The sequence below is a fragment of the Camelus bactrianus genome, chromosome 1, assembly GCF_048773025.1.
Source record: "Camelus bactrianus isolate YW-2024 breed Bactrian camel chromosome 1, ASM4877302v1, whole genome shotgun sequence".
NCBI classification, from domain to species: Eukaryota; Metazoa; Chordata; class Mammalia; order Artiodactyla; family Camelidae; genus Camelus; species Camelus bactrianus.
The window spans coordinates 14,486,345-14,513,549 of record NC_133539.1 but is presented as its reverse complement, the minus strand read 5'-3'; the positions used below and the strand labels follow the sequence as shown (position 1 = coordinate 14,513,549).

General features: G+C 35.1%; 1 long non-coding RNA gene and 1 other non-coding gene across 2 annotated transcripts; one reads left to right on the top strand and one right to left on the bottom strand.

Annotated features, from left to right (window-relative positions):
* Nucleotides 1–5,388: 5,388 nt before the first annotated feature.
* Nucleotides 5,389–5,460, bottom strand: TRNAA-AGC (transfer RNA alanine (anticodon AGC)). Its single transcript has one exon. It is a non-coding gene; the product is annotated as a tRNA-Ala (tRNA).
* Nucleotides 5,461–6,938: 1,478 nt separating this feature from the next.
* LOC141577106 (uncharacterized) lies at nt 6,939–14,320 on the top strand. Its single transcript, XR_012505704.1, has 2 exons — nt 6,939–7,026; nt 13,981–14,320. It is a non-coding gene; the product is annotated as an uncharacterized LOC141577106 (long non-coding RNA).
* The last annotated feature ends 12,885 nt before the right edge of the window (nt 14,321–27,205 follow it).

The following is a 27,205-nucleotide window of genomic DNA, read 5'->3' as shown; positions in this document are numbered from 1 at the left end:
ATAAAATTACTGCATAACCACCCCGGTTTCCTCATCTTACCACTGCTGCCAGACTGTACATGGATGTGTTCACCAACTCTGGATCTTATTCACAAGCACACTAAAATTTGATGCCTGATTGTGTAGTGATGGAGTATTTTTGTCCTATCTCTGACTCCTTTTTGTTCCATTAAATTTTATTCTGTTGTCCTATTTAAGCTCTCTCTTTCAACTGGTGCTATCACCTCCTCCCTGATTTCACAATGAGATCTCCTCTTATATGACGATGGCTAGAAGCAGACCATACTTATTATCATCATTATGAAAAACTTTATATGTTAATAAGGCATATTTAGCCTTAAAATTACGTCAAACAAAAATGTGTGATTTAGAGGGTAATTCAGAGTCATATAGTATCTCAGAATCTTTGCAGTGAAAATCAGCGGTTCAAAACTAGGATTCGGGACTTAGTTTGAATCATTATATAATGATTGACACCAGAAGTGGCTTTTGCAATAAATCTCTGTAATAAGAACATTCCCTTTTTGGGTATCTTTTAGGGAAAAAAGAACAAGAAAAAAATCAGTTTGAGCATTATCGTGGCTTAAATTTTAGATAAATGGGAACCTACTGTGGTTGCTTACCCTCATGTGGACTAGATGCTGGTAAATTTCAACAGCAGTTTTATTTCTGCAGCCTCGAATTAAATCCCTTTATTTTGTCAGATGTGAATGAGACACAATTTCCAAAAGAAAAAAAAAAAAAAGACTAAAACAGTGAATCTTAAAAAAAAAAAAAATCCATTCATTTTCTAGACTTGGATCCAGTAAGTACCAGTCAAGGAAAATAATTTCTTCAAGGAAAAAGAGTTCATATTTCTTCTGAAACATCACTGTTGCCATAGTTACCAAAAGGTCTCTTTCTTTCCCCCACCCCAACAATAACATCACCATCTAGGTACACATAGCTCATAAAAGTAAACGTTTTATTGTGGAAATTTATAAGGACATGGGCTCTATTTCCAATGACTTTTAAAAACCTGAAATTGAAGGATTTTATTAATAAGTACACCTGAGTTGAACCTGATGCTTTTCTGAGTGAGAGTGTAGGAGAGACGGGGGAGGAAAGAAATTGAAAAGAGTCACACAGTTTTAACTTTACCAAGGTGAAAGTGATCTAAATTAGGATTTGGACATAGTCAGTCTTCTCCACCCCACTGTATATAAACACTCCTACGTGGGTTGCCATGTCTGTAAGACTGATACCTTCATCTGGATAAGCCCCAAGGAATTAAAACGTACCCACACACACATACACATGCACACCTTGGAAGAAGAAAAATATAAACCAGCTTATTTTCATTATTGGTCTTGCCAAATATAAACTTTAGAGACAAAATTTTAAATAAAGCAGCAACTATGAAAATAAACAATGAGATCCTTGTGTTCAGGATTACGTAGTTGGGGTGTGCATATTTGCAATCAAGCTCGGAGTAGAAATAAAATCTGTTTTCTCTACCTTCTTTTCCTCTTACTTTTTAAGAAGGGGTCACCAAAATCCTTACTAACAGGAATTTAATGTGTAAATATATAGTTTGAGGGGAGTAAAAGATTGCTAAGAAATAGGGGGTCAATGTGCTCATTGTAAACAATTCTATCAAATAGTCCAGTCACTTCAGCGAATTACAAAACCCATCAAATGTATTTATGATTTGGAAAGCATCTTGAAAACCAAGAAAGTTTGAAGACTTAAAAAGTAACTTGCCTACCTCAATCTCCCCTTTTTTGCTAACATATTAATTTTCTTCATAGTTTCCTCTTTTATACTTAAAAAATTCCTTATCCTACCCTACATAGTATATCATAAATTACAAGTTATTTACATTAAATTCATTAAAATATGAAAGGCATTTAAGTGCTTCATATTTTAGTGCACTATTTAATTTTGAGTGAGTTATTTAAATGCCATTTTTAATATTTAATGTAGTTTTCTGGAGCAATAATCTCAATATGATGTTTAAATAGAGAATTCAAACTGATTTTAACAGAAAAATTATTTTTAAATTTCTTCATAAGAAAAGTTAATCCAACTATTTCCAAATAAAATATGTAAGCAGAAGGTTACAGTGTTTAAGAAAAACTGGCCCCTTCCTTTTAAGATGACTGCAGGATTTATGGATGTAAGCAAAGAAAGTATAAGAGGAGAAATTCTTTATGACATTATGTTTCAAAAAATTTATATATATATATATATATATATATATACACACACACACACACCATATTACATATATAATATATGTTCTATATAATGCATGTATTATAACATATTTATATTTATAATGTGTCATACATACGTTTGTGAAATAGATGTAAGTATACATGTACATGTATCTCATGTACTGAAGAGAAGTTTTTATGTCTGGTATGAGTCAGTAATAGAGGCCACGATTTCTGTTTTATAAATTTTCTCTTGATTCAAAATTTGTTTTGTGGGGTGGTGGGTGGGATGTTTTATTTTTTTCTTCCACAGACTGTGTTGGCCTACCTTAGACTTATTTTGGTTTATTTTTGTTTATATTTTAATTATATGTTGGAAGGGAGACTTTATCTGGCCAATCAGCTTCGTCTGGGTTTGGATCTCATCTCCTTTCACTACTTTGAGAATTTTTATTGGTCAATTTCCCCTTTTTCCTATCTCCTGACTTTCTCTTCCCAGTAAATGCAGGCTTTTGCGATTCTAAACAATCAAGCGTGATCTTGAAATCCTCTTTTTGCTTGTATACCCGGCTTCCTTTGCAGGCTCTTTCTCCTCTCTCACTCACTTATTTCTAAAATCTTCCTATGCCTGAAGCCAAATGCTCTTTTCCATCTAAAGCCATCTTTTTGAGCAACTGAACCTTTTCCCATGGCTTCAGTTCCTACTTACTGGTTGTTAACCATCCTCTGCGATCCAGACACGTACTGACAGTTACCTAATGGGGCAAGTCATCCCATCCTGCTCACCTTTAAACTGGCAGAGTCTCCTTTTCTTCAGCATCTCAGTTAATATTTCACTCATATACTCTCCAAGCACAAACCTTGAACTCTGCCTCCAATCCTTGTCTTTGTTTTCCTTAACCTTTGATCCATGTGACTTAGGAATTCACTCCAGCTCTATCACATTGACCCTTTCTCATGTCAGACCCAAAACCCGCTGTAACCAATTAATCTGAGACCCCTCAAATGCAACTTATACACTGAAAACAGGGATATCTTCATTAAATATGCATCTAACTCTGTGAGTCGTCTAATTTTAAATTCTTTAAAAACAGACTGTTGTATATACCAAAAAAACTTAAATTCCTTAAAATGGCTTACATGAAAGTTTATAATTTCCCCCCTGTCTGATGAAAAAAAGTATATTCTCATACTCACATATACACTATTCACTCACCATGCACTATCATTTCACTCCCTGGACATTTATCAAAAGAATCATGCTTGCTTCTTCTTTTCAAGCAAAGCCTTATCATTCCCATCATCTGGAAAGTCCTTCCTTCTCTTCCCGAGGATCTCCTTTCCATCCTCTGAGACCAAACTCACTACTGACCTCATCTGTGAACCGTCCTTACCTCTCCTCTTCTAAATTATAGTTTTTCCATTAGATGTTATAATTCTATTATAACATTTTAATATCATGCTTTAATTTTTGAAGATGACACTAAATCTAAACTATTGGTAAGATGTATTGAGCTCTAACAATATATGCCAAGAACTCTTCTGAATGATAGATATATAGTATTTTATTAAATCTTCACGGTCATTGCTTGTTATGTACTATTTTCACACTACAGACCAGAAAACAGATACTCATAGAAGTTAAGTATTGTACCAGATTCACTCAATTAGCACTTTGCCAAGCTAGTATTTAATCCAAGTGTTTCCTGAGTCCAAATCCTTTGATTTTTTTTTTTTTCTAGTATATGATGTTTTCTTTCCAGTTGTTTGAATTCCAGGTTTCCCCTACCAGGGTAAAGTACATGACTTGAAGAAGGCTATGGAATCTTTCGCATGAACCCATTTCATTAATTTTCCTGAAAGAATGCATTGCAGTGAGTGGGACCGCTTTTTTCATTCTGTGTGATTTTGACATACAGTTCGTGCATCATCCAGTGAGAGAAACTGCACTGACCTGCATATTTAATGTCTGGTGCCTAAAATTTTCCCAGACCACCTTAAATATCGCAGCTTACAAAATTGGAAATGAGTAATGCGGAAAAGGTCCAAGATATTCTACTTAGTGGTCTCTGCATGACATCTAGTGGTTGGAATTGGAAATTTTGAAGAAATTATAATTCATGCCAGAGGCGGAGGGGAAAACACTTATCTTAGAGTCTTTTTTCCTGACATCAAAGGAAGAGTGATACAGAGCTCCTTTACTTCTAACTTTTTTTAAAAAAGGCTTTTCTGAATTATTACTGTTTCTCATTATACATATCAAGGAAACAGAATCTGCCTCTGCGTTCAGCGATCTGTGGTCCCTGGGGCTGAGGAAACATTCTCACTTACCTGTAATCAGGGCCTGCTCTTGGCAGATATGACTGAGGAACCATTATCAGATGCAAAATAAATAAACCCTTTCAGTTTTCTTCCTCACACACGGTGTGACAATGAGCACTCTGTAAATACGCAAGCACTAATCACAAAGTAATGATATTATAATCTATGACTGTGTTATTCAAAATTATATTTTAAAAATCTCTCATGTACACCAGTTTGGGTCCTAGGCTTTGGGTCACAGGAATGACATTAGCTCCAGATCTTTGATGTTACAAGACTTGGGATCTGCCCGCTACAAGCTCATATTCCACCTAGAAAACCAACAGTGGAAACTGGTACATGATCTGTTTCTAACACGTGACACAGTCAGAGCTTCAGGGTTGCAGAAAAGGATTTGGAGTTCAAGAGGTCAGAAAAAGGCTCTTAGCGGAGGATGAGTTTGCTGATAGGTGGACAGCAGACGGCAAAATTGCTAAGACAATAAGCAGTTGAGCAAGGACCCTGGCTCCCCTGCTTCCCTGCAGTGGGACCTTGGGCAGCTGCCTAACAGCTCTGCGTTTTACTTTCGTCATGTGCACAACAGAGTAAAACTCAGCCTCTATTTCATTTGGTGAAGATGAACACAGTGCCTGTATACGATGAATCATCAGCCCTTTTAATTGCACATAAATGAAAAAAGAGTCTTCAAAGCAAATGATATTTCCTGAGAAAAATAAGCAGGGATAAATAAATATTATCTACCTGACACCAAGACATGGACAAGAGAGTTTGAAAAGTGATCATAAATATTTTACGGCAATCTCTTTCTTTTTTTTTTTTTTTTTTTTGGAGGGGGTTGGTGATGAGGTTTATTTATTTATTTTTTTAATGAAGGTACTGGGGATTGAACCCAGGACCTTGTGCATGCTAAGCACACGCTCTACCACTGAGCTATACCCTCCCCTATGGTAATCTACTTAAAAGGCACATGCCGTGGACTCTTAGAACACATGTCATGCGGTTGGAGCGCAAGTCCTTGAAACCCAGCAAATACTAACACATACTGTTTTTTCATTTTTCTATTACTGCAAGGTACTTTTTTGGCCACAACATGAACCAAAGTAAACAGGTACAGCTCGCGAATCATAGGCTTTTATAAAAATCAACACCTAAGACATAACTTACTTCACAATAAGTTTCTCTATTTTACTGAAGTCTAATCAGTTTACAATGTTGCATCGGTTACTGGTGAACAGCATAACGTTTCAGTCATACATACAGATACGCATATTCTTTTTCATATTCTTTTTCATTATAGGTTACTACAAGATCTTGAATAAACTTCCCTGTGCTATACAGTAGGTCCCTGTTGTTTATCAATTTTATACATGGTAGTTAGTATCTGCAAATCTTGGACTCTTAATTTATCCTTTCACACCCACTTTCTCCCTTGGTAACTGTAAGTTTGTTTTCTACATCTGTGAGTTTGCTTCTGTTTTATAAATGAGTTTGTGTCATTTTTTTTTTTTTTTTAGATTCTACATATCAGTGATATCATCAGAGATCATTTCTGTAGTTCATTATTTTATTTTAAATGAGAGAAGGTCAGCCAGTAAGTGTTTAGGCTTGCAGGGTCTATTGTTCAAGATTATTGGATCAGCAAACCCTAGAATTAACTTCCAGGATGAAGAATAAAGGGAAAAAAAAAAAACACTCCACATAGGTTCAAAGGAGACTTTTGTTGAAGAGGTGGGTTTTCCTGTGGTCTTTGAAGTGGGAGAGGCTGAGTGCTACTTAAATCCTGGGGCCTTGCGATGAGTGAACTGTACGAGAGATTGCTGATGGACCTGGAATCTCACAGTGGTTGTTTTGTGTCTTGCTTTGAGAAGGTTGGTGATAATTAAACTCCTTTTCCAGCATGATCTTTGTTTCTAACCCGAGTATCCTATTTAAGAAGAGCCAAGTAGTATAAGCATTTTTTTTTTCTTTGCTACCGCTGAAACTGACTCCCTTAACTTCCTCCACATTTATTTTCCCCAAATGTGTGTATTGTTAGTTGAAGAAATGATTTCCTGAGTAGTAGGGGGCAGGGTGCCACACATGAATGCACATGAGAGACAGACAGAGAGAGATAGATGGAAGGACGTATACAGAGAGAGACAGGGGAGTGTGTGTGTCTGTGTGTTTTTATAGATCTGCTTCCAGAAAGCTCAGCCTTCACCTTCTCAGGACCATTTCGTTTAAAATGTTATCTTTGCCTTTGTGTTATTTATCTGTGTGAGATAGCTGACTGATTTAAGTGCTGACTTTATGCAAGACTGGCATCTCCACCGTGATATTTAACAGACCTGAACTAAACAAAAGCTTATTCAGTTTGAGTCATTTAAAATATTTGGTCATTTTTTAACTCCATGTAAACTTTCTAGTTAAACCTCATTTCAAATAGTGAAAGAATTAGAGCCTGACTAGAATGCCTGGCTGACGATGGTTTCTCAATAAATATTTCTGATTGATAAGCTGAAAATGAGTGAGTATGTTTGCTTTTATGGGACTAACAGACTTAAAAGGAACAAGTAATAGCATTTCAATTCTGAATTGAATCATAATACTAAAATACTGAATCTCTGTACTGCTTGTCTTTTTAGCTGCCTTGCCCTGTTCATTTCTGATATTGTCTTTCTTCTGTTTTTTTCTTCTCTTAAATAACAAGGACCAGATTTGTGAATATCCAGTACCTCCCCTGCTGGAGATGAAATCAGTAGTTTGAGCTTCTTGACTTTGAAAACAAACTGTAACGTATAAATTAGATTAAATACTTTAGGTATATTCAGTACCTTCTTTATTAAAACATGTTCATCTCTTGCTAACATATAAAATGCCTTTTCATGGACAGGTTTTTGATATCTGCTTCCCTTTCTCTATTTACAATGAAGTTTTAATTTTAAAATATACTACATATAACACAAATTTAAATCTCTTACATTTTTAGTAACATTTACTTTTGAAGTTACCCAAAATAGGGTTTCAAAGAAAAGTTCCACATTTTATTAGATACCCATCTCTCACTGTGTTTGACTTGTAGAATCATCTGGCTGCAACATACCAGGCTGAGCTAACACTTATATTGGTGTATCTGGCATAGATCAGTTGATTTGGGTTAAACTGACAAGGCCATCAAAATTTGATGAAGAAAAAGAAGACATTGCTGCTTCTAACATTTGTAAATGCCAAAAGACATAGGTATCTTATACGGTGAGAAGGAAGTTCATGCGAGTCTGTCTGAATGCTTGGATGTAAAAGTAATATTTCTATAAATACAAGTAAAACGTTCTGGATTTCTTAGTATGTAGGAGAAACCAGTTTTATTCTTTCCACTCTGTCTTAAATAAAAGTTTACTAAACAAAACCTCCAGCAGAATATATCACTGCTGACAATTATGATTAGTGATTAAGACCTATGATTTGTTATAAAGAAAGATCCAACCCACCCAATAACTATAGTCCATTCCAGTGTAGCAATCTAAATTTCAAACAGCTGTCTAGTGAATGTTTCTTGTCCCCCCCTAACTTGAGCCTATAGCCCTGGGAGCCTGCAGTGTAAGGAGAGAGTCCAATGGCTACGTTTCCTTCTCCTTACCTGACCTTGTCCTCTGCTGCCTAGACTGCTTGATAGGGCCAAGGTGAGATGATATGGAAGAAATGAACATAGGCTTATGGTTCGTTAAGGCACAATTGCAACATGGTGTTAGTGCTCTCTAGTGGCGTTGGGCTCGGTTGATACTGAAAGTGGACTTGTTCTCCAACGGGATGTTCTGAAGGTCCCTCAGAGATCCTTTCTGAGATCTTTCAACTACTATAAAGTAGGTACTTCTTGTTGGAGACACATTTCCTCTCTTCATGGTTGTCCTGATCATGATCTCTTTTGCAATAACTCAAGCCCAGCATGTTCTTGCATCTGATACTTGGGAAATCCATTCTTTCGCTTTATCATAAAAATATACTTCTCTTTATCCTTGTAAGCTGTAACACTTCCAGTGTCTCCTGAAGTCCAGGGGCCAAACTGAGTTCTCAGAGTTTTGTGTTATGTTGTGTTTTGTTTTCCTGAAATCCTGCTTGTTATTTGACAGGCTGAAAGAGGAATGTCTTTTTCCATTCCCTATGGACGGTGATGGATGAATGGAATGCCAGGCACAATGATACTCCCTCAGAACAAGCTCTCACTGTCTTTCTTTCTTTGTCTTATATAATGCATGAAGCACTAATAGCAGAAGGATAGGTTTTAGATCATCCTTTGGCAAATTTGAATCAATCATCTAGAAATTGCTTTTAGAATGATGAGAGTGAGGGTGTGTGTGTTTGGGGATAAGTTTTGCAAGTATAGCTTTGTTCCTTAAAAGGTGAGTGTGGATTTTATATAAAATTGTGTATTTGAAACATATTTTGGAAGCTATAAGGTGTTCTATATTCATTATCATCATCCCCAGCCATGAATTCATAGGGTGTTCAGATCCTGCAACCTTCTTATGATAAACATGCATGGGTTTTATGTGTTCTCCTCACCTTCCTGGCTTCTGTAGATGATCATTCTTCATGCAAAGAGATGGAATTACCCCTGATTTAGAATCTTTCTGAAGAGATCCCCAATAACGACATTTGCATTCTTTTAGCTTGGGAAGATCAAAGCAATAGGAATACAGAGTCCTGTACAAGCTCTGCAGAGGTTGAAGGATAACGTTCCCCAGGCCAGCAACACATCTCTGTAAGCTGAATTATAGGGAGGATGTGGGGAAGAGGGAATGAAACTGTCTATTAGTTGAATAATGGAAAAATATAGTAAATTCCATGAAGCAGACAAGGGCTAGAGGGCCTGGGTTTCTTACATGTAATAGCTGTGCAGCAAGAGAAGAAGAGAGTATATTTACCTTATATGGAAAAGTATCTTCATGCTGGGTTTAAGACTCGAACAAAATTTGGATACTTTTCAAAAGCAAAATTCTATATATTCTCAAGTGCTTTCTCTTTAATATCCAATATTCTTAGACTTTTAAATACAAGTGGAAAATACTGCCATTGAAATGTAAGCACAATATTTTCAAATTGCAATCTATAATTCTTCTTCCTAAGGGGTTGCTCTCCAATGACTTTTTTTTTTTTTTTTTTTTTTTTTTTTTGCAAAATCTGTCTTACTCAGTAACTGTCGTATGTCTGAGACACTAAATACAATGATAAGGAAAGGATAATTGTTCTACACTTGATTTTCTTTAAAAGTTAGGATGACTTTCAACACAGCTATTGTAAAATTGGCTGCTATATTGAGGATTTTCAAGCAGAAGTAATACTCCAATATGAACTGCTTTGACGTTTCACTCATTGGTAGTTACTCACGCCCAGCATTTTCTTCTCTCAGCTAAACTTAAGTCACATTTAAATTACAGCTAATATGTAATTTTCAAAAACAATTTGTTATTACTCCAAAGTCAAATACAGTAGTATTTGACTTATACATATAACCAGCTATTGAAAGATGAATGCAGAATTACTCAAAGATGCTTTAATAGACTCCGAATTCTTAACTATATGAATGCTGAAAAAAATTACTCAAAATAATGATTCCCAGTACAATTCAGAAATGTTACATATAGTTTGATTGTGCTTTCTGAATCCTGAAAGAAAGGTATCTTAGCAATAGTTTAGGACTTAGGACCTCAGATATTTAGCATTGAAAGCAGTAGTATAATATCAAATGATGTAAATTACTTTATTATTTTATACTATGTTCTAAATTCTTACACATTTTAATACATTAAAATAATTCAGAAGAAAATTGCAAGGAAAGAAAAGTCATATGGGCAAGGTTAGAAATGAACAACCATTGATGTGTTTCCTTAAGGCTAGGAATAGGAAGAAGCCATCACCACTTAGGGGCCTAAAGGAAAAAAGAGGATAGCTGACAACTGGCACCCATAGGAAACAGGCACAGGTGAGAGCTTCCTGACATGAGCTGTGACATTCAGAGGACGGAGACAACCAATAAGTGGACCCAGTAGATAGATGAAAGGCAGGGGAAGAAATGCTCCCAACTCACTGTACTCCATCCAGAATGGAAAGAAAGAAGCATAATTTTCTCTATTTGCAGAAGATAAAATCTTATATGAAGAAAATACTAAATGATCCACTAAAAACTATTATAATTGAGAAATGAGTTCACCAAGACTGTTGGATGCAAGATTAATATAGAAAAATCAATCGTATGTACATACACTTGAACAATTCAAAAATGAATTTAAGAAAATAATTACATTTATTATAGACTTAAAAATCAAAATACTTAAGAATAAATTTAATAAAAGAACTGCAAAATGTGTATTCTAAAAACAACTAAAGTGGAAGGAAACTATGGAAGACCCCCAAAAAATGTAGAGATGACTCATAACCACAGATAAGATGTTGATATCATTAAGATGGTGATACTTTCCAAATATATTTACATATTGAGAGATTTTAACCCTATTAAAATCCCAGGTGGACTATCTGCAGTAACTGACAAATTGAGCCTAAAATTTATTTGGAAATTCAAGGAATTCAGAAGAACTGAAACAATCTTGAAAAAGAAGACAAAATTTGTAGGACTTACCTGGAGGACTCCTGATTTCAAAACTTACTACAAAAGCACAGTGATAAAGACAGTGTAGCGCTGACATAATGGGATAGATTTGAGAGTCCAGAAGTAAATCCTCACATTGATGGTCAATTGACTTTTGATAAAGATGTTAAAACAAATAACTGGAGGAAGAATGCACTTTTCAGTCAATGATTCTGGAACAATTAAGAATCCACGTGCTAAAAGAATAAAGTTGGACAGCTACGACACACCATACACAAAAATTACCCCTAAATGGATCAAAGACCTAAATATAACAGCTAATAAAATAATTCTTAAAAGAGAATCTAGGTGTAAATCTTTGTGATTTTGGATTAGGCAATGCCTTCTTAGATATGACACCAAAAGCATAAACAACAAAGAAAACAATAGACTGGGAGTTGGAGATATGCAGACATTAACTACTATATATAAAATGGGTAAACAACAAGTTTACACTGTATATAGTACAGGGAACTATATTCACTATCTTGTAGTAACTTATGGTGAAAAAGAGTATGAAAACATATATACGTTCATATATGACTGAAGCATTGTGCTGTACACCAGAAATTGACACAACATTGGACTATACTTCAATAAAAATATATATGAAGAAAAAGAAAACAATAGATTAATTGGATTTCCTCAAAATTAAAAATTATGCATTTCAAATGCACTAAGAAGAAAGTATAAAGTTAGCTCATAGATAAGAGAAAACATTTACAAATCAAATACCTGATAAGGGACTTTTATCAATAACATGTAAATAATCTTAGAACTCAATAATAAGGACTCAAATAACCCAATTAAAAATAGGAAAAGGATCTAAATAGACATTTTTCCAAAGAAGATATGCAAATATGCACATATATGCAAATAGTCACTAGGCAAATAAGAAGGACCTTGACATTATTAACCATCAAGAAAATGCAAATCAAAATTACAATGAGATACCATTTTGCACCTATTAGGATGGTTATAATTTAAAAAGACAATAGTAAGTTCTGCAAGGATCTGGACAAATTGGAACGTTTTATACTTCTGGTGAACATGTGAAATAGTGCAGCCTCTTTGGAAAATCGTCTGGCAGTTCCACAAAAGTTTAAACACAGTTACTGTGTGATCCAGCAATTCCACACTTAGGTACATCCTTGAGAGCAATGACAATAGATACCCACAAAAATATTTGTACATAAATATTTGTGATCACATTATTCATAGCAACCCAAAATTAGAAAGGATCCAAATCTCTATCAACTAATGACTGAGTAAACAAAATGTGGTATATTCATTCAGTGGAGTATTAGTTGGCAATAAAAAGTAACAGAGTACTGATACATGTTACAACATCAACCTTGAAAACATTACTTTGAATGAAGGAAGTCAGTCAGGAAAGACTATATGTTGTATGACCCATTTGTATGAAATGTCCAGAATAGGCAAATCTAAAGAGGCAAAATATGTTAGTGGTTTCATAGGACTAGTGGGAATGAAGAAAAGAAGGGTCACCCTTTAAGGGTATAGATTTCTTTGGGATTGATGAAAATACTCCAGAATTGATTTGGTGATGATTGTGTAACTCAGTGACTATACAGAAAATCGGTGAATAGTGTACTTTATGTGAATTCTATGTCGTGTGAGTTATATCTCAGTAAAGCTATTTCTAAAAAGTGTATAATAATTACTGTAAGAGAACAAGTTTATATAAAAGAGCTTCTCTCTTTATAAATTTATAATCTATTAGCCAAGACAAACTAGTACTGCCTTTATCCCACCCCCTGACAATTTCCCAGGATCAAGATGCTTCTGAATTCCACAGCTCAAACTTCCAGATTCATTGTTGAGAATATTAAAACCAGTTAGGTAGAGAACAATTAAAAAAATTATGGAGGGAGAGTATAGCTCAAGGGGTAGAGTGCATGCTTAGTGTGCATGAGGTCTTGGGCTCAATCCTCCTCCAAAAATATGATAAAATTAAAAAAAAATTAAATGATATAATCAGTAACTCCCATACGCATAACCCTCCATGTTTTCTAAGGAATTGTCACTCAGTAATAAGTTTCCTGGTGATGTCAGTCAATCCATGTAAACAGTCTTGTCTTTCCAACTCAGTATTAATACTGTGGATAGCAGACACTGTATGTGTACTAGAATGCTATTTAAACAATATGTGTTTAATAAATAATTGAAAAACAAACAATGAATAATAGAAACCTAACATGAGTAGCGGACACTGTAAGCTGTCAGAAGAATCCAACTTTCCATTGCAAATAGCTTGGAGGCATGTTAGCGATGACAAATTTTAAATTATTTTCAGTACCAGTTTGGTGGGTTTAGCAAAGTCCCTTATAGCCAAACGTATTACTGATTAATCTAACTTTGCTGGTTTCATGCTAGAGTAACTGATGTCTCTAAATGATTCTAAAGTTTGGATTTCTTTAAGAACAAGAAGCTCTGTTCTTTTTCTGTCAATAAATGTCATGTTAGAAATTTGTGACATCTATTTCTAAATTCAGTAGCTATATATGTTAACATGTTCTAAATTAATAAATTTAGTTATAATGATTCTTAAAATTATTTTAAATAAAAAATAGCAATTATTCATTGCTATTACATGGTTGACTTTCTTCTTGTCTGGTTTTAATAACCACATATGTGAAATCTTTAAAGGAATCTGTCAATAAATCTTGTGAACACAGGAATCAGAAGAGTGAGGACTTTTCCGATCAAAATGGTTCTGTCATCTGCCTAAATTAGACTGCATTCTTTCACTATGAAGGCTGTCTCCTGAGTGATATTATTTCAAATCCATTCATATTTGTTCTTCCTCATTTTCAGTGACAGCTGAGTCCCACTTTAAGTTGGCTCCCTACTTTTTCTGCATTTGTTGCAAGATGAGGATATCCCATCTCTGGTTGTGACTTGCTGAGATCGGAGTATGTCTGCCTGGTGACTCTGAATCTATGAGAACTTTTTTCTACTGTTCCAATACCAGCAAACACACTCAAACCATGTACCTCAATCTCTGAAACAGGTACCTCTTCCCAGACCAAAAGCCCATGGCCGAAAGCAGGGAATTGAAATTGATCAATGACATTGGGAACAGAAGCATTCCCTTTCTCAGATTGGTTATGCTATTTCTCCTTCTTCCTTTTGTCAATAAAATTCATTTATCAGAGGTCATTTTTCTAGTCCTTTCCTATACATTTGCATACACACAGACATACACGTTTATTGTACTATTTCCCTCTTAGAAATCATTTAAATTACTGATAAATTTTGCTAGCAGTGAATTATTTGATGAAAACACATGTAATTTCATCTTTCTGCATATGTGTACAAATACTTATAGAGTAGAATCCTACGGTATAAAAACTGAGCTAAAGAACAAATTTAGCATTAATCTTAATGAGTAATGCCAAATTTCCCTTTCCTCTACCAAAAACTTTGACAATCTACAAACCCACAGTAAAGAGTGTAGAATTTTTCTACATCCTGATCAATACTGGATAGGAAGCCTTTCATACTGTCAATATAATACATAAAAAACACTTTATTACTGCATTAAATTCCATAATTATGTTTGAGGTTGAACAGTTTTGTATATTGGCTATTTATATGAACTTTGTTCATATATTTTACCCATTTATGTTTTGAGTTATTTATTTGAAATGTATTTTATTTATTACTTAAATTAAAATTTTATCTCATATTTGCAAACTTTTTTACCATATGTACATTTCTGACATTCAGTAAGACTTCAATATTTTTATTCATAAAGATTATTTTTCAGGTTTTATTATTATATCATTAATGTACTTTTGTATTTCATTTCCTAACCAATTATTGTTAATATAAAAAAGTTTCATAAAATTGTAATCGTATGCTCACTTTGCTGATTTCTCTTACTTTTTCTGCTAGTTCTTCACTTTATTGTGTTTAAATTTCTTGAGTTTATTAAGTTGATTAAAAGTTAAGATTTCTGTATCAGTGGTTATTTAAACTTTAGGACACATTAGAATCCCCAGAGGGCTTGTTCAACTATAGATAGGTGAAATGATAGAGTATGTCTCTGATAGATCCCAAGAAGGTATATTTCTAGTAAATCCCCAGACCAGGCTGATGCTTCTGGTTTGGAGACCACAGTTTAAAAATTACAGTTTTATATAATAATTATTTAATCCGCAAATGATGAGTATTTTATTAGGAGAATTAGCCAAGACCACAATATATTATTGAAATTTCTCAGTAAACTAGGAACAAAGGGGAACTTCTTAAACTTGATGAAGAATTCTGCAAAACGTTGACAGCTAACATTGTATTTAATTGTGAGACACTAGACGCTTCCTCACTAAGATCAGGAAGAAAGCAAGGATGTAACTCTCACTACTTTTTTCAACATCATTCTGGAAGTCCTGGCTAATTCAATGATACAAGGAAAGGAAATACAAGGTATACTGGTTGAGAAAAAGAAATAAACTGTCTTTCTTTGCAGATGACTTGAGTGTCTATGTAGAAAATCCTAAAGAATCAACAACAACAAAAAAATTCTGTTACACTTTAATGTACATATATGATTTCAAAAATCTAGATTGAGAAAAAGATCAACTTCTTGGAAAGCAGCTTGTGCTGGTTCCTGACGCTGCTCTGGGGAGACTTGGGGAAAGGCAGAAGTCCCCTGTTTCTGCAGTGAGGTTGGGGCCACAAAAGAGGGATCCCAAAATTATGAAAATTGGCATTTACATGGAGGTACTGTCAATTCAGCCGAGAGAGAGACAGAGAGAGAGAAAGAAGGAGAAAGAAAACAGGAGAGAGCAAGGAAAGAAAGAAAAGAAAGAAAAAGAAACCTTTGTTCTGAATATAAATAAATGTAAACAAATTCTCTCTGGAAGAGAAGGTTCTTACTTTATCACTCCGAAATATAAGCAAATGCATCCAGAGAGATGAAACTCTGTTAGCCTCCAGAAGTATTTCCTGTAACTATAACTTCCAAGGAGGTTTTATTTATTTTTATTCTTTTTTGCTATTCCAATTATCTTTTAATTTAACCTTCAGCTATTGCCAGTTTGCCAGTGTTCTCTGCTTATAAAGCTCTAACCATGGAGAAACATAAACTTATTCAAGAATTGTCTCCCAACAGATCACACTGATTTTTAAGTTGAATCACCATGGTGCTTGCGAGAGAATGATAAAAGCTGTGAAACTTGTCTCAGAAAATGCTCACATCAAATGTTTTTAGACAATTACAGAAGGTTCTTGAACTTCTGGAACTCACTCATAGATTCTGGTTAAAGAATACCCACATTTTATTGCAGTCAGAAATCTAAAACATCATTTTCCCCTGTTTTCAAAATCACTGGCTAACATCCCTAGTTTGGTATCCATGGCCTTCAATAGCACAACTCCCATTTAACTTTCTAATATAATTTCCCAGTAAGTCTGCTTTTCTAGCCATTCCATTTTACCTTATCCTCTATCACCTGCTTTTATTCAACCTTTTTTACTTTTCCATTCATGCCTATTAACATTCTTTTTAATTTACATGCCAACTCTTACATGAAACCATCCCTACTAGCTCCAATTACAACAATGCTATAATATTTTTGGCATCTATGGAAATATGTTTGCATACCTTTTGTAAAAGTTAATATCCTGTTTAAAATTATAGTTCTTTTCATGCCTCTCACCTCCAAAAAATCTTAATCCTCTTGAAAAAATGAGTCTTAAATGAAGTTGTATTTCTTAAAGAGTTTAGAATGGTAATTTGTCACAATTAGAGATTAATAAATGTTTCTAAGGTATTATAAAAATGTTTGACATCGTACTAATCATGTGGTATTTCGTTTTAGTCCAGATTTACTTCCTGTGAAGAAATCAGAATCATGCGTCAGTGTTAAAGGCAAATATCATGAGATATTGTGAAAGATAAGGACACCCATGCATGTTGATGTTTACACAATGTATTTATGTTTCTGGGGTAATGGGAATTTTTCTGGTGTCAGAATAAACAAGGTTGGTGTAGAAGGACTGTTCATTTGCATTTGAAGACAATCTGCACTGCGGTTAGACGGTTTCTATACAGATGTTGAGCTTGGGTGCTTTGCAAAACATTAGTTTCAGTGCTTGTTACATGACGCTACATGAAAGGTTTGGCACTGGGAGCCAGCTAGTGGCCCAGGAGTGAATACTAGAGTATGGCAGAACATTGTGGATGCTCTAATTACTGCAATCCATGTATTTGCTTTATTTGGAAATTCCAGTATTTCCAATGAGCAAGCCAAATATTTTGGATTTAAGTAAATACAGCTTTAGCTTTACTACTTGCTTTTGTTTCCCTTTACCAGTTTATTGTGTTTCTTTCTTTTCTCTTTTACAACTTCCTCTTCTACTTCAGACTTGATCCATTCCACTTCTAGCATCTTGGCTCCCTTTGCGCATTCTGCACTGTATTATATCCTCTTACACTGGGGTTCTATATCTAACCTCATTCCTTCCTAGTCTAGCTGTTTCCTCTTGTACGTTCTCTGTAATTTCCCTCTTTTGGTCTCCATGCCTTTCATATTCCACTGTGTTTTCCAAGATAGATTTAACTGTATATTGACTGCCTAGTATACACCACCAATTTAGCCAAGTGGTGAGAAACTGGAATGAAAAATGAAAGCCACATTCCTAACAACAACAAAATAGCTGCAGTCTAATAAAGATGTCCATCTAATAAAGTTCAAGTAAAGAGATGAGTTTTGGAAGAGGAAAAAAAAATGTGAGAGAGCATATAAAAGATAAACTAATCTAGCAGAGAATCAAGGAAAGCTAGACTCTTGAGGAAGGGAAGTGGCATAATAATTTCATAGTATAATTTCACTGTATTGACTTGGAGAAAAAATAAGATACAGAAAATGTGAATGATGAAAATGAAGATATTATATTCATGTTAATCATATGCCTCACCTACCTGCTAACTCACACAAGAATGTTTTGAGAAAAGATTTCCTGTGGAAATACTTTAAGGATTTTTCTAGATAATCATGAATATATGAATACAATTATCAATTGTATTAGTGGCTCAAGTTAACAGCTTCTTGGAATCCATCCCTTTCTGTTATGCCTTTTGGGATTTCTCCTATTCTGAATCCAGGCTTAGCCATGAGACTTCCAATAGGAAGTGATTAATGTGACGCAAGTAGGGCTTTGAAAAGGCAGTCTAGAGAGTCTGTTTTAGACTTCTGTTATTGCCATGAGGTCATGCCCAGGCTAGCCTGTTGGAGTCTGAAAGACCATAAGGAGGATACCCAGGTCATGATAGCAGAAGTCTTCTCAGATCAGCCAGCTGACCTCAGATGTATGAGTAAACTCAACAGAGATTGGTCAAGGATGGCCCAGATTAGCAGAACCACTCAGACAACTTTAAATTTGTGAAAAATGAGAAAAGCATATTGTCTTAACCACTAAATATTGGGGTTACTTGTTATACAGCATTGCTCACTGATGCAGTGATTTAAAAAAAAAAATACATCCATGTCTACATAAGCATCCATACAGAATAAGATCTGGTAGTGTTCTTTGACCAAGCCATTATTTCTCACCTAAGTGACACCTTTAGTTGTCTGTGTTGCTTAATGAGTTCTACAAAGAACATTAACTTTAGCTTTCTTTTGCAACATAGAGTATGACTTTTTTCTTTCAATTCGTATGTTAAGTATGGCCTTTAGCACTACTCAACGGAGCTCAGAAAAGAGCCTTTTAATTAATTTCTAAGTCTCTAATGAGTAGTCTAAGGTGAGGGTCATATTTTCTTTGTGTGTTTAAAGATTGTGTATACAAAATATTAATCACAGTAACTTTTAATAGTCATATGTATTTTAGACTATTCAAAATTGAAATTAAAAGGACTACCTTGAAAGACTTCTACAAGAAAAAGTGAGCTCAAGAACACTTTAAGGATCTCATATATATTACCTGGGATAGAATCCAGCCCTGGATAAATCAGGTCATTTGGTTATGAGTGAATTGTCCATAAATTTACTGTTTCTAATAGTTTTGATTTTGGCTGCAGAAGATTTAATCCAAATTAGTGCTGTGGGTTATTCTTAGTGGGTATTGGTATTCTTTTTCGAGATTTGCCTACACCATAAATTAAACCAGGCTGAAGAGCACTTTGGTGTGGCTGTGATGCTGGATTTTACTTAGGGACTTCAGAGCTGCTCTTGAACTCAAAAGTTCTAGGGCAGAGTTTTCAGTGCTGTGCTGGTAAAGAAAGCAGATCCGAGGAAATGCAGACCCATTACACAGGCACCCAGACATTTCTTTGTCACAAATAAAATACTGCATAATTGCTATCAAACTGTCTCCAGGTTAAAAAGTTTCCCCTTCAATTTAGAAAAAATGAAAAAGTGATGTTTTATATTAGAGTGTTTCTTATTGTCAATGCATACACACTTTCTGTTGGCTTAATCTCTTATGGTCTGCTTCTCCTCTCTTGTCTGCTTTTCTTACAAGCTCCTTTCTTGGGGTGAGATGAGGAAAAAAGGAAAATTTAGATTTAAATAAATTGAGTCCAGTGATATCCCAGGGCTATCAGATGTTAGATGTCTCTGCTCTAACACTTCGCCTGTCCTAATTAATAACATTACATTCATATGCACATTAGGGTAAATGGATTTGTTGTGTATGCCCTTTTACAGTTTGACTTTGGAAGTCTCCTCCACTTGGGAGACTTTGTGTTGGGGAAATCTGAAATTTCATTAATGACACTGTCTATTCAGAGCACCTGTTCGAGGTGCTCTCCCATGGCAAATATGACCCAGGAGCGATATAATCACCTTGATGTACTTTTGTGATTCATATGAAATTCAAGCCTTTTGCAGTTTGAGTTCTTAGTAAAATACCATTTCCTGTTTTTAAGGGGAAAAATGGCATAAAAATCATCTAAAAAGACACATAAGGCCCTTGGACATCAAATAGGTCTTACAAAACAACATTTTAATGAATTAAGTGTAAATGAATCAGGAACATGTGGGTTGAATTTCCCTTGAAATACCCATGGGTTTAAAAATTAAAAAAAAAAAAAGGCTTGGCAAAGAATCCTGTGCATTTTATTGAGCTCAAACCTTTTGAAAAAAAAAAAAAGGAAAAAGAAAGCAGCCTTGATTTGGTTGACTGAATTAAAAAAAAAACACTGCTGTAGTCTTTAATTATTTATTTTTTAATTCTATAAAAAGATTGAAAGTATAATAATGTTTCTTCTTGGGTGCCAGGCTCATTGACGTTAGTCCATTTTTCAAGGATATTAACATTTTGATTAAGCAGAACCCTCAAATCTTGGTTGTCTTTTTTCAGGGGCAGTAGTTACAGTCAGAGGAAGAAGAAAAAACTATAGTTCAAATAAAGTTCATTAGAGCTGAGACAAAGAAAATACAGTGATTGTTCAGTTCACTAACCAAGAAGATCTAAACCCAAAGGAGTAGAAGGCCCAGTTAGCTAACCATTGAACAAAAGGCTAGAAAAACATTCATCTGAGGACCGGAGCTCAGGAGGTAAGGAAAGCTGAAATAAGTGAATAAATCTATGTTCTGAGAGGAAGACCTCGGATACAAGGAAATGGTGGGCAGAAAAATTAAAAATTAGATAGACTGAAAAATCTTGAGTGGCAACTGGAAATGGCCAAAAGACAGCAGGGGCATGGGATTAGAAAGCTTCTAGAGATGAGAAAAACAGAGCAAATAAGAATACTCAAAGTTGTGCTGTGAATACAACTTTTAATATGAGTATGAATGCAAGCTGTTGGACTTACCAACTTCCACATAGTGGGAGCCCCACGACTGTATTATACTTGGGAACTACTGACGGGAGCATGTCTTAAAACACATTTAAATGTACTCAAGAGAATTTACGGCATGATTGATTTACATAGATACATTTATGTTGAGATATATTATACTCAGACTCTTGGTGGAGTAAAAATGTTTAATTGAGGGAGCCTAGGAGACATCAAGTCCCAATAGAGAAAAATCTGTAATTTGAAGATTTGAAGATTACTTTAAATCTATAATTTGAAGAAAGATCCTACATAGTAAAGAGAAGTCTGATGGGAGTCACCACTACTCCAGCTTAGGTTAAAGGGAAACTCATCTCTCTGTAGATGTTTTAGGTCAACTGAGCTAAACATTTAGGGGTTTTTTTTTGGAAGCACATTTCCCCAAACTCTTACATTATTAAATAGCTTTTCTTGTGAGGCAGAATTTGTGTGGTGAAAGGCATTATAAACATTATTTTTCTTCCTAGGAAATGCTACTAATTGATAAAGATTATTGATGATGTTACATGTTTATGGCACCAATACATCAAGACAGTGTTCAGATGACATAGAAAAAGATGTCTGAGAAAGTTAATCTTATTATTGAACAAGATTTGCAAAAGCACAGATTTAGTTAAAAGGCAAATGTGAAAATCTTAGCAGAAACTGTGCAGTAATATTGGGCCCACCACCAGTAATAACCTTTCCCCAAAAAACAATCTAAAGAAAAAGAACTGGCAAAAGAATCATAATAATAACAATAATAATTATTATTATAAGAAAAAGAAGAAAAGAAGACAGAAGAAGGAGGAGAGGAGAAATCAGTACAAGTTGGGGAGTAGCAAACCATATTTTGTCTTTAATTATTATTAACTGAAAATTTTAAAATGACAGAAAAAGACAAAGTTTATGCAGAAAATGGGTTCACGTACAGTATAAACTCATAGAAAACGTGAGTGCCCAAGATACAGCTGTTGATAATAAAAATGGCATGACAAACAAAACTGGGATCTAGTCATTGACTAATAATTAATAGTCTCAAATACAGAATTTGCAATTTGCCCAGAAAAGTAGGCAATTTCCTTTCTTTCTTTTACATTCCTTTTTTTCTTTTACATTTATGTTAAAAGGTAAAAGAGAATAAACAGGGTCACTTCCAGAATTTTTCAAGACTTCACCAGGTTTCCTCAACAGAGAGCAACTCAGTCTTATCTACAGGAGAGTGAAGTGATGCAGGGCTTCGACTGGGGGATGTAATTTTACTTTCCTGCAATGACTGTCCTCCACGATGCTCCGTCAGTCATCCTTTCTCTTCCTTTTAGTGACATGTGAGCAGATTCCAAAATGGGATTCAAATATACACCCTTTAAAGTTTAATCTCAAATTCAACGTAAGAATCTGTTTCTCTTAAACCAGCCTAGATTAGGGCTGAGACCTGGTGTTCGCAGAAAGCTGGGGTTGGGAGAGGCAAGCTCTGGCCCTGAGCTGTCGCATCCTTGCCCTCTTCAGTGTGCTGGAGTGGGGAGAAAAGTGAGCCAAAGGGATGTGTCTTTTCTCAACTGTCTGCCCTTGTAATGCTCAGTCATCTTATTGTCACTGCTTCTCTCTCTAATATCGATTAACCTTTGATACACTCTGGGCCACTAGCAGGTAGCAGGTTTTTACATGCTGATGAAAGAACCCTATTGGTAATTGAAGAGGTAATTCATCCACCTCCTAAAAGCTCTGGTAGAATGCACATGTTGTGAAAACGATAACGCTGGCACCCTACATAAGAGGGATAACCTCTTTGGGATCATGATTTTGCTATAAACCTGCTGTATAGCTTATATTTTGTTCAAGGTACTTTCATGAGGAGGTATTTAAGAGTTTGTACTTCTCTTGGCTTAAATCTATCATGCTAACATTTTCACCAGCTTTTATAATTTCAAGATAATTTTCGAAATAATTTAGAGTCTTGCGACTCCGAATCAAAACCAGGGAGCTACCTCATGATGTGTTTCGGTGTCTTGCAACTCCGAATCAAAACCAGGGAGCTACCTCATGATGTGTTTCGGTGTCTTGCAACTCCGAATCAAAACCAGGGAGCTACCTCATGATGTGTTTTGGTGCTCTTCTGCATTCTATTTAATTCATACATGAGTTACAATGGATGATTCTGTACGTCACTGCAACGGTTCAGACAAGGTTATCAATGGGAATGTGTGCATGCCCATGAATGTGTACCTGTGTCTGTGTGCAAGCGTGTGTGTGTGTGTGTACTGGGGGTGAGACGTGGTAAGAGGAGGAAGAGTAACCAATCAAAGCCAACATGAATTTATCCTGTGCAGTCATTCCACGTTAGCACATCTTTCACTCTCTTTACCCAAAATCGCCCTCTGAAAAATTGTTAAATCCATTTAATATACCGGGAAGTGAAGCAAGTCAACTATTGTATGCAAATTCCTGATGCTTTTGATCTGTCTCAGAGACAATTCAGCTGTAAAGTGCATCTCATCTTACCCCTAGGGTTGTTCGTGAACTTGATCCTTGGGAACACCTGTTATTAGCATGGCTTGAAGTTCTCTGTGTTGCTTTTCCTCATTTTGGACTCTGTTTCAGCCAGATGCTGATAATTAGGAAAACAAAGCAAATCCCTCCCATGGATGCTGGCCTCTGCAGAAAGCCAAGGGAACAGAAAGCCAAAGAACACCATAAGGCTTTTTGTTTTAAACCAGGAGGCATGCTACACTATATTCTCCAGGACTGCAAAACCACAGGAATGGATTAATATCACTAACCCCAAGAGACATTTGTGTATGGATGAGGGGGGACATGAGAAGAATATTAATCTATGATGTATGACCTCATATTTTCTGAAAAAGTTTTTAAAGCCACATGCATTTGAATCATTGTGTTGTAAATGTATCCACCATATAAGATGAATAAGATGGCTAAGTACCAAGAGCCGAGTTCTTTTCCAGAAGTTACTATTTTTAGCTCAGGAGATTCTTCAATTATTATGCAGAGATGGATGGTCTGTAAAGAAAGCAGACTGAAAATAAGAACCGAAAAGCAAAGCAAAACTCTGGCACCAGATAAGCTCTTTCAATGAATCATTAGCTTATCTTTGAATATAGCACATATACATATATATGTATGTAATACATTCAATAAATACAATAAATACATATGTATATGTTTATAAGTTAGGGGGATATATGACACTCAATGGTAATTAAGAAAAGCATTAAAATTTATATTATTGTTTAAATACTTGAAGTATGGAAACAAAATTAAGATATTTCCTGTGTTCTAGAGACTTTTAAGAGATAAAAATCAATGTGCATTTTAATAATTTAATATACTTGCCATATTTCCCTTTGTTTCCTGATATAAGGATTTCTTGAGCATCTCACATATGCAAAGCATTTTGCTAGGTACTATGGATACTAAAGATAAAACTTCAACATTGTAGATAAAGCATGTTCACTAAAATTTCTCAGTGCTCTAGGATTTAAGATTTTACTCCCAGCTACCTTTCAGATCTTATTATTCTTCTACCTATAGAAACCTCTCTAACTACTGTTGTTTAAAGTTCCCCAAATGAGGATGTGAGGACAATCTGGCTGTGACAGCTGTCACCCCATTTATCCCCAGGGTAGATTTGGCTCCTCTGGCTGGCTAGGCAGGGGTCCTATGTGCATTCCGCTGGAAGCTGAGTGCTCACTCGGTGGAAGAGGTTGACCTTCCCAGATAGAGGAGAACTGTCTTTTGTTCAAGGGGATACAAGTAGCTGCGTTCCCTGCTAGAACCGCCAAACAAGCTCTCAAAGTCCCCCAAATGAGCCCTAGATGTTCAAAGAAATGTATACCATGTACATAATATATCTCTTTATCTTTAGGGGTCAAAGTCTGAGCAGCATTCAGATGTGATAAAAACCAGCTGGAATATTATTTTAGTAAGCCAGAACAGTGCAATTAGGGTTTGATGTAGGGTAATGGAATTTGAGATAAAAATGAAGGGATAGATTCAAGAGATGCTATTTTTTTTTTTAACTAGGATAAGATTGATTATCTGTGAGAAATGAAGGGAAATAGGTGTTGTGATGACTGACGTTTCAAATCTGGATGACTGGGAGAATGATCATGCCACAAATACAAATAGGAGCATCAAAAATAAGAGTTTGGCTTGTGGGGAAAACATCAGTTTGATGATTTTAAATTCAAGATGCCTGCGAGACATCCCGGACATATGATGAAAGTACGTAAAGACCTGGAATGAGAACTTGAGGCTGGCACTGAGCTTGGCGGGGCATCTAGTTGGAAAGCAATGGTTGAACTTATAGGTGGAGGCTCTGCTGTAAGAAAACCAGACAAGGAAAGAACATTGATAAATATATCTTTTTAGAGGACAAGAGCAGGATGAGGAACTAGCTACCAACTGACACACAAAAAAGCAACCTTCTCACATCAGAGACATGAGGAAAAGAGAGAATCAAAGGCAGGGGAGGTCAATGATATTAGCTATTGTAAATGCCCAAATAAAGGCTGATGAAGGACCTCTGCTCGATGAATGCTAATCAGCTTTAAGAAGGAAAGTCAGTAAAGGGGCAGATGCAAAAGAGTCATAGTTACTGGATTTGAGTGTAAAATTAGTAAACAAATGGGGAGCATTATTTGATTCCTTGGGAACTTGAAGATGAAAGGATGGCACCAGAGAGTATGACAGCTTGAAAGAGACTAAATGAGGTAGAAAATGCAACCCTTACTATCTATAATCCAGTCTTTACATTGTGTTAGATACTAAATATTTAGGTAGCAAAATCTTAGATTCAATTTTGTATTGGGGGAAACAAATTGCAACACATTCTAGCCCATGTAAGACCCCCCAACCAATGTACTGACTGTACTTTAATAATAATGATAATAATAATAATAAGAATTAATGAGAATAAAAGATAATCTAGCAAAAATATCTACAGAATGTAAAATAGTTAAGAGCCAATTAAGTAATAACTTGGCATGTAATCTACTCTTTAGTAGGTATGTTTGAGAGTGACATACAAAATATTGTATAATATTGGATATTGATTGTGTTTTGCTTCTACACTGTGAAAAATATATAGTAATAAAAATAAAAATAAAAGAATGTGTTAAAGATATGTCTAGGTTGAATCTTTATCAAGGAACATGTCAACTGTCATTTTTTTAGCCAGCTCTATTATTATTCAACTATTCAATATGGTCCCCATAAAAAGAGAGAAAGGATGAGCAACTCAGAATGATTGATGTTGAAAAGATAATAATAGCTAATGATTGTCAATTGATTATTTTTACTAGGCATTGTCTCATCGTTTGTAGCAACTCTACAACATAAGTAACCTGATAATCTGACTTGCTGTCTCATTTGGATGTGCCACTCCCCACAGATGTCAGGGAGGGTGTTTGGATCCTGATAAGTCAGTTGCTGCTGTCTGCAGTACGGACTGCCTAAGTCAAAATCAGATTGCATCCATTTCTAAAGCAAAGCTTGGAGCAAGAAGAAAGACTTTATGCACCTATAAAGATCTGGGACATGACAATGGGACCCTAGAATCAGAAATATCATAAAAGAGGCCTTACACAGTGGGAATAATATAAATAAAAGAGATTACGTGTTTACAATAGTCCTTTGAGGGAGAGAAATGATCCTCTTGTTGGCACTACATGAAACTGATTTTAATCAGTGTAATAGGGAACATAGATGCTTTGTGAAAGGAAAACTCTATAATAGAACATTTAGGAGGAAGATTATTATTTTTTCTGTGTGACTAGAAATTCTCATAAAAAGAAAAATCAAGTAATATGGTGTGTGGACTGTGAGTAATTGCTGTTTGATGAAAGAAAAGATGGGGGCGGGGAATGAGATGGTCCAAGGAAGAACTGTAAAATTCAACCAGTATAATTTGCTGCAAAATTGTTTCCCATTATAAAGTACCAAAATTTAAAAAGGATACAGTTTGGTCTAGGAAAATCACACAAAATAAATACCTAATTTTTTTTTGAAAATTGCCTTAGACCTACACCACAATGAAAGCAAAATACTGAGTCAGTGTGAAAACAATCTATTTCTTATATGATTACTTTTCATCTTGAAATTTGGCAAAATATAATGACAACATATTATTACTTCAAAGTATTCTGTGGGATTAAAATGTTTTCCTTTTGAAAAAAATTAAACTTACATTATGCCAAATGAGTGCTATGCAAGAAGTATAAAGAGATATAGCTAGAAGAATAATCCAAAATT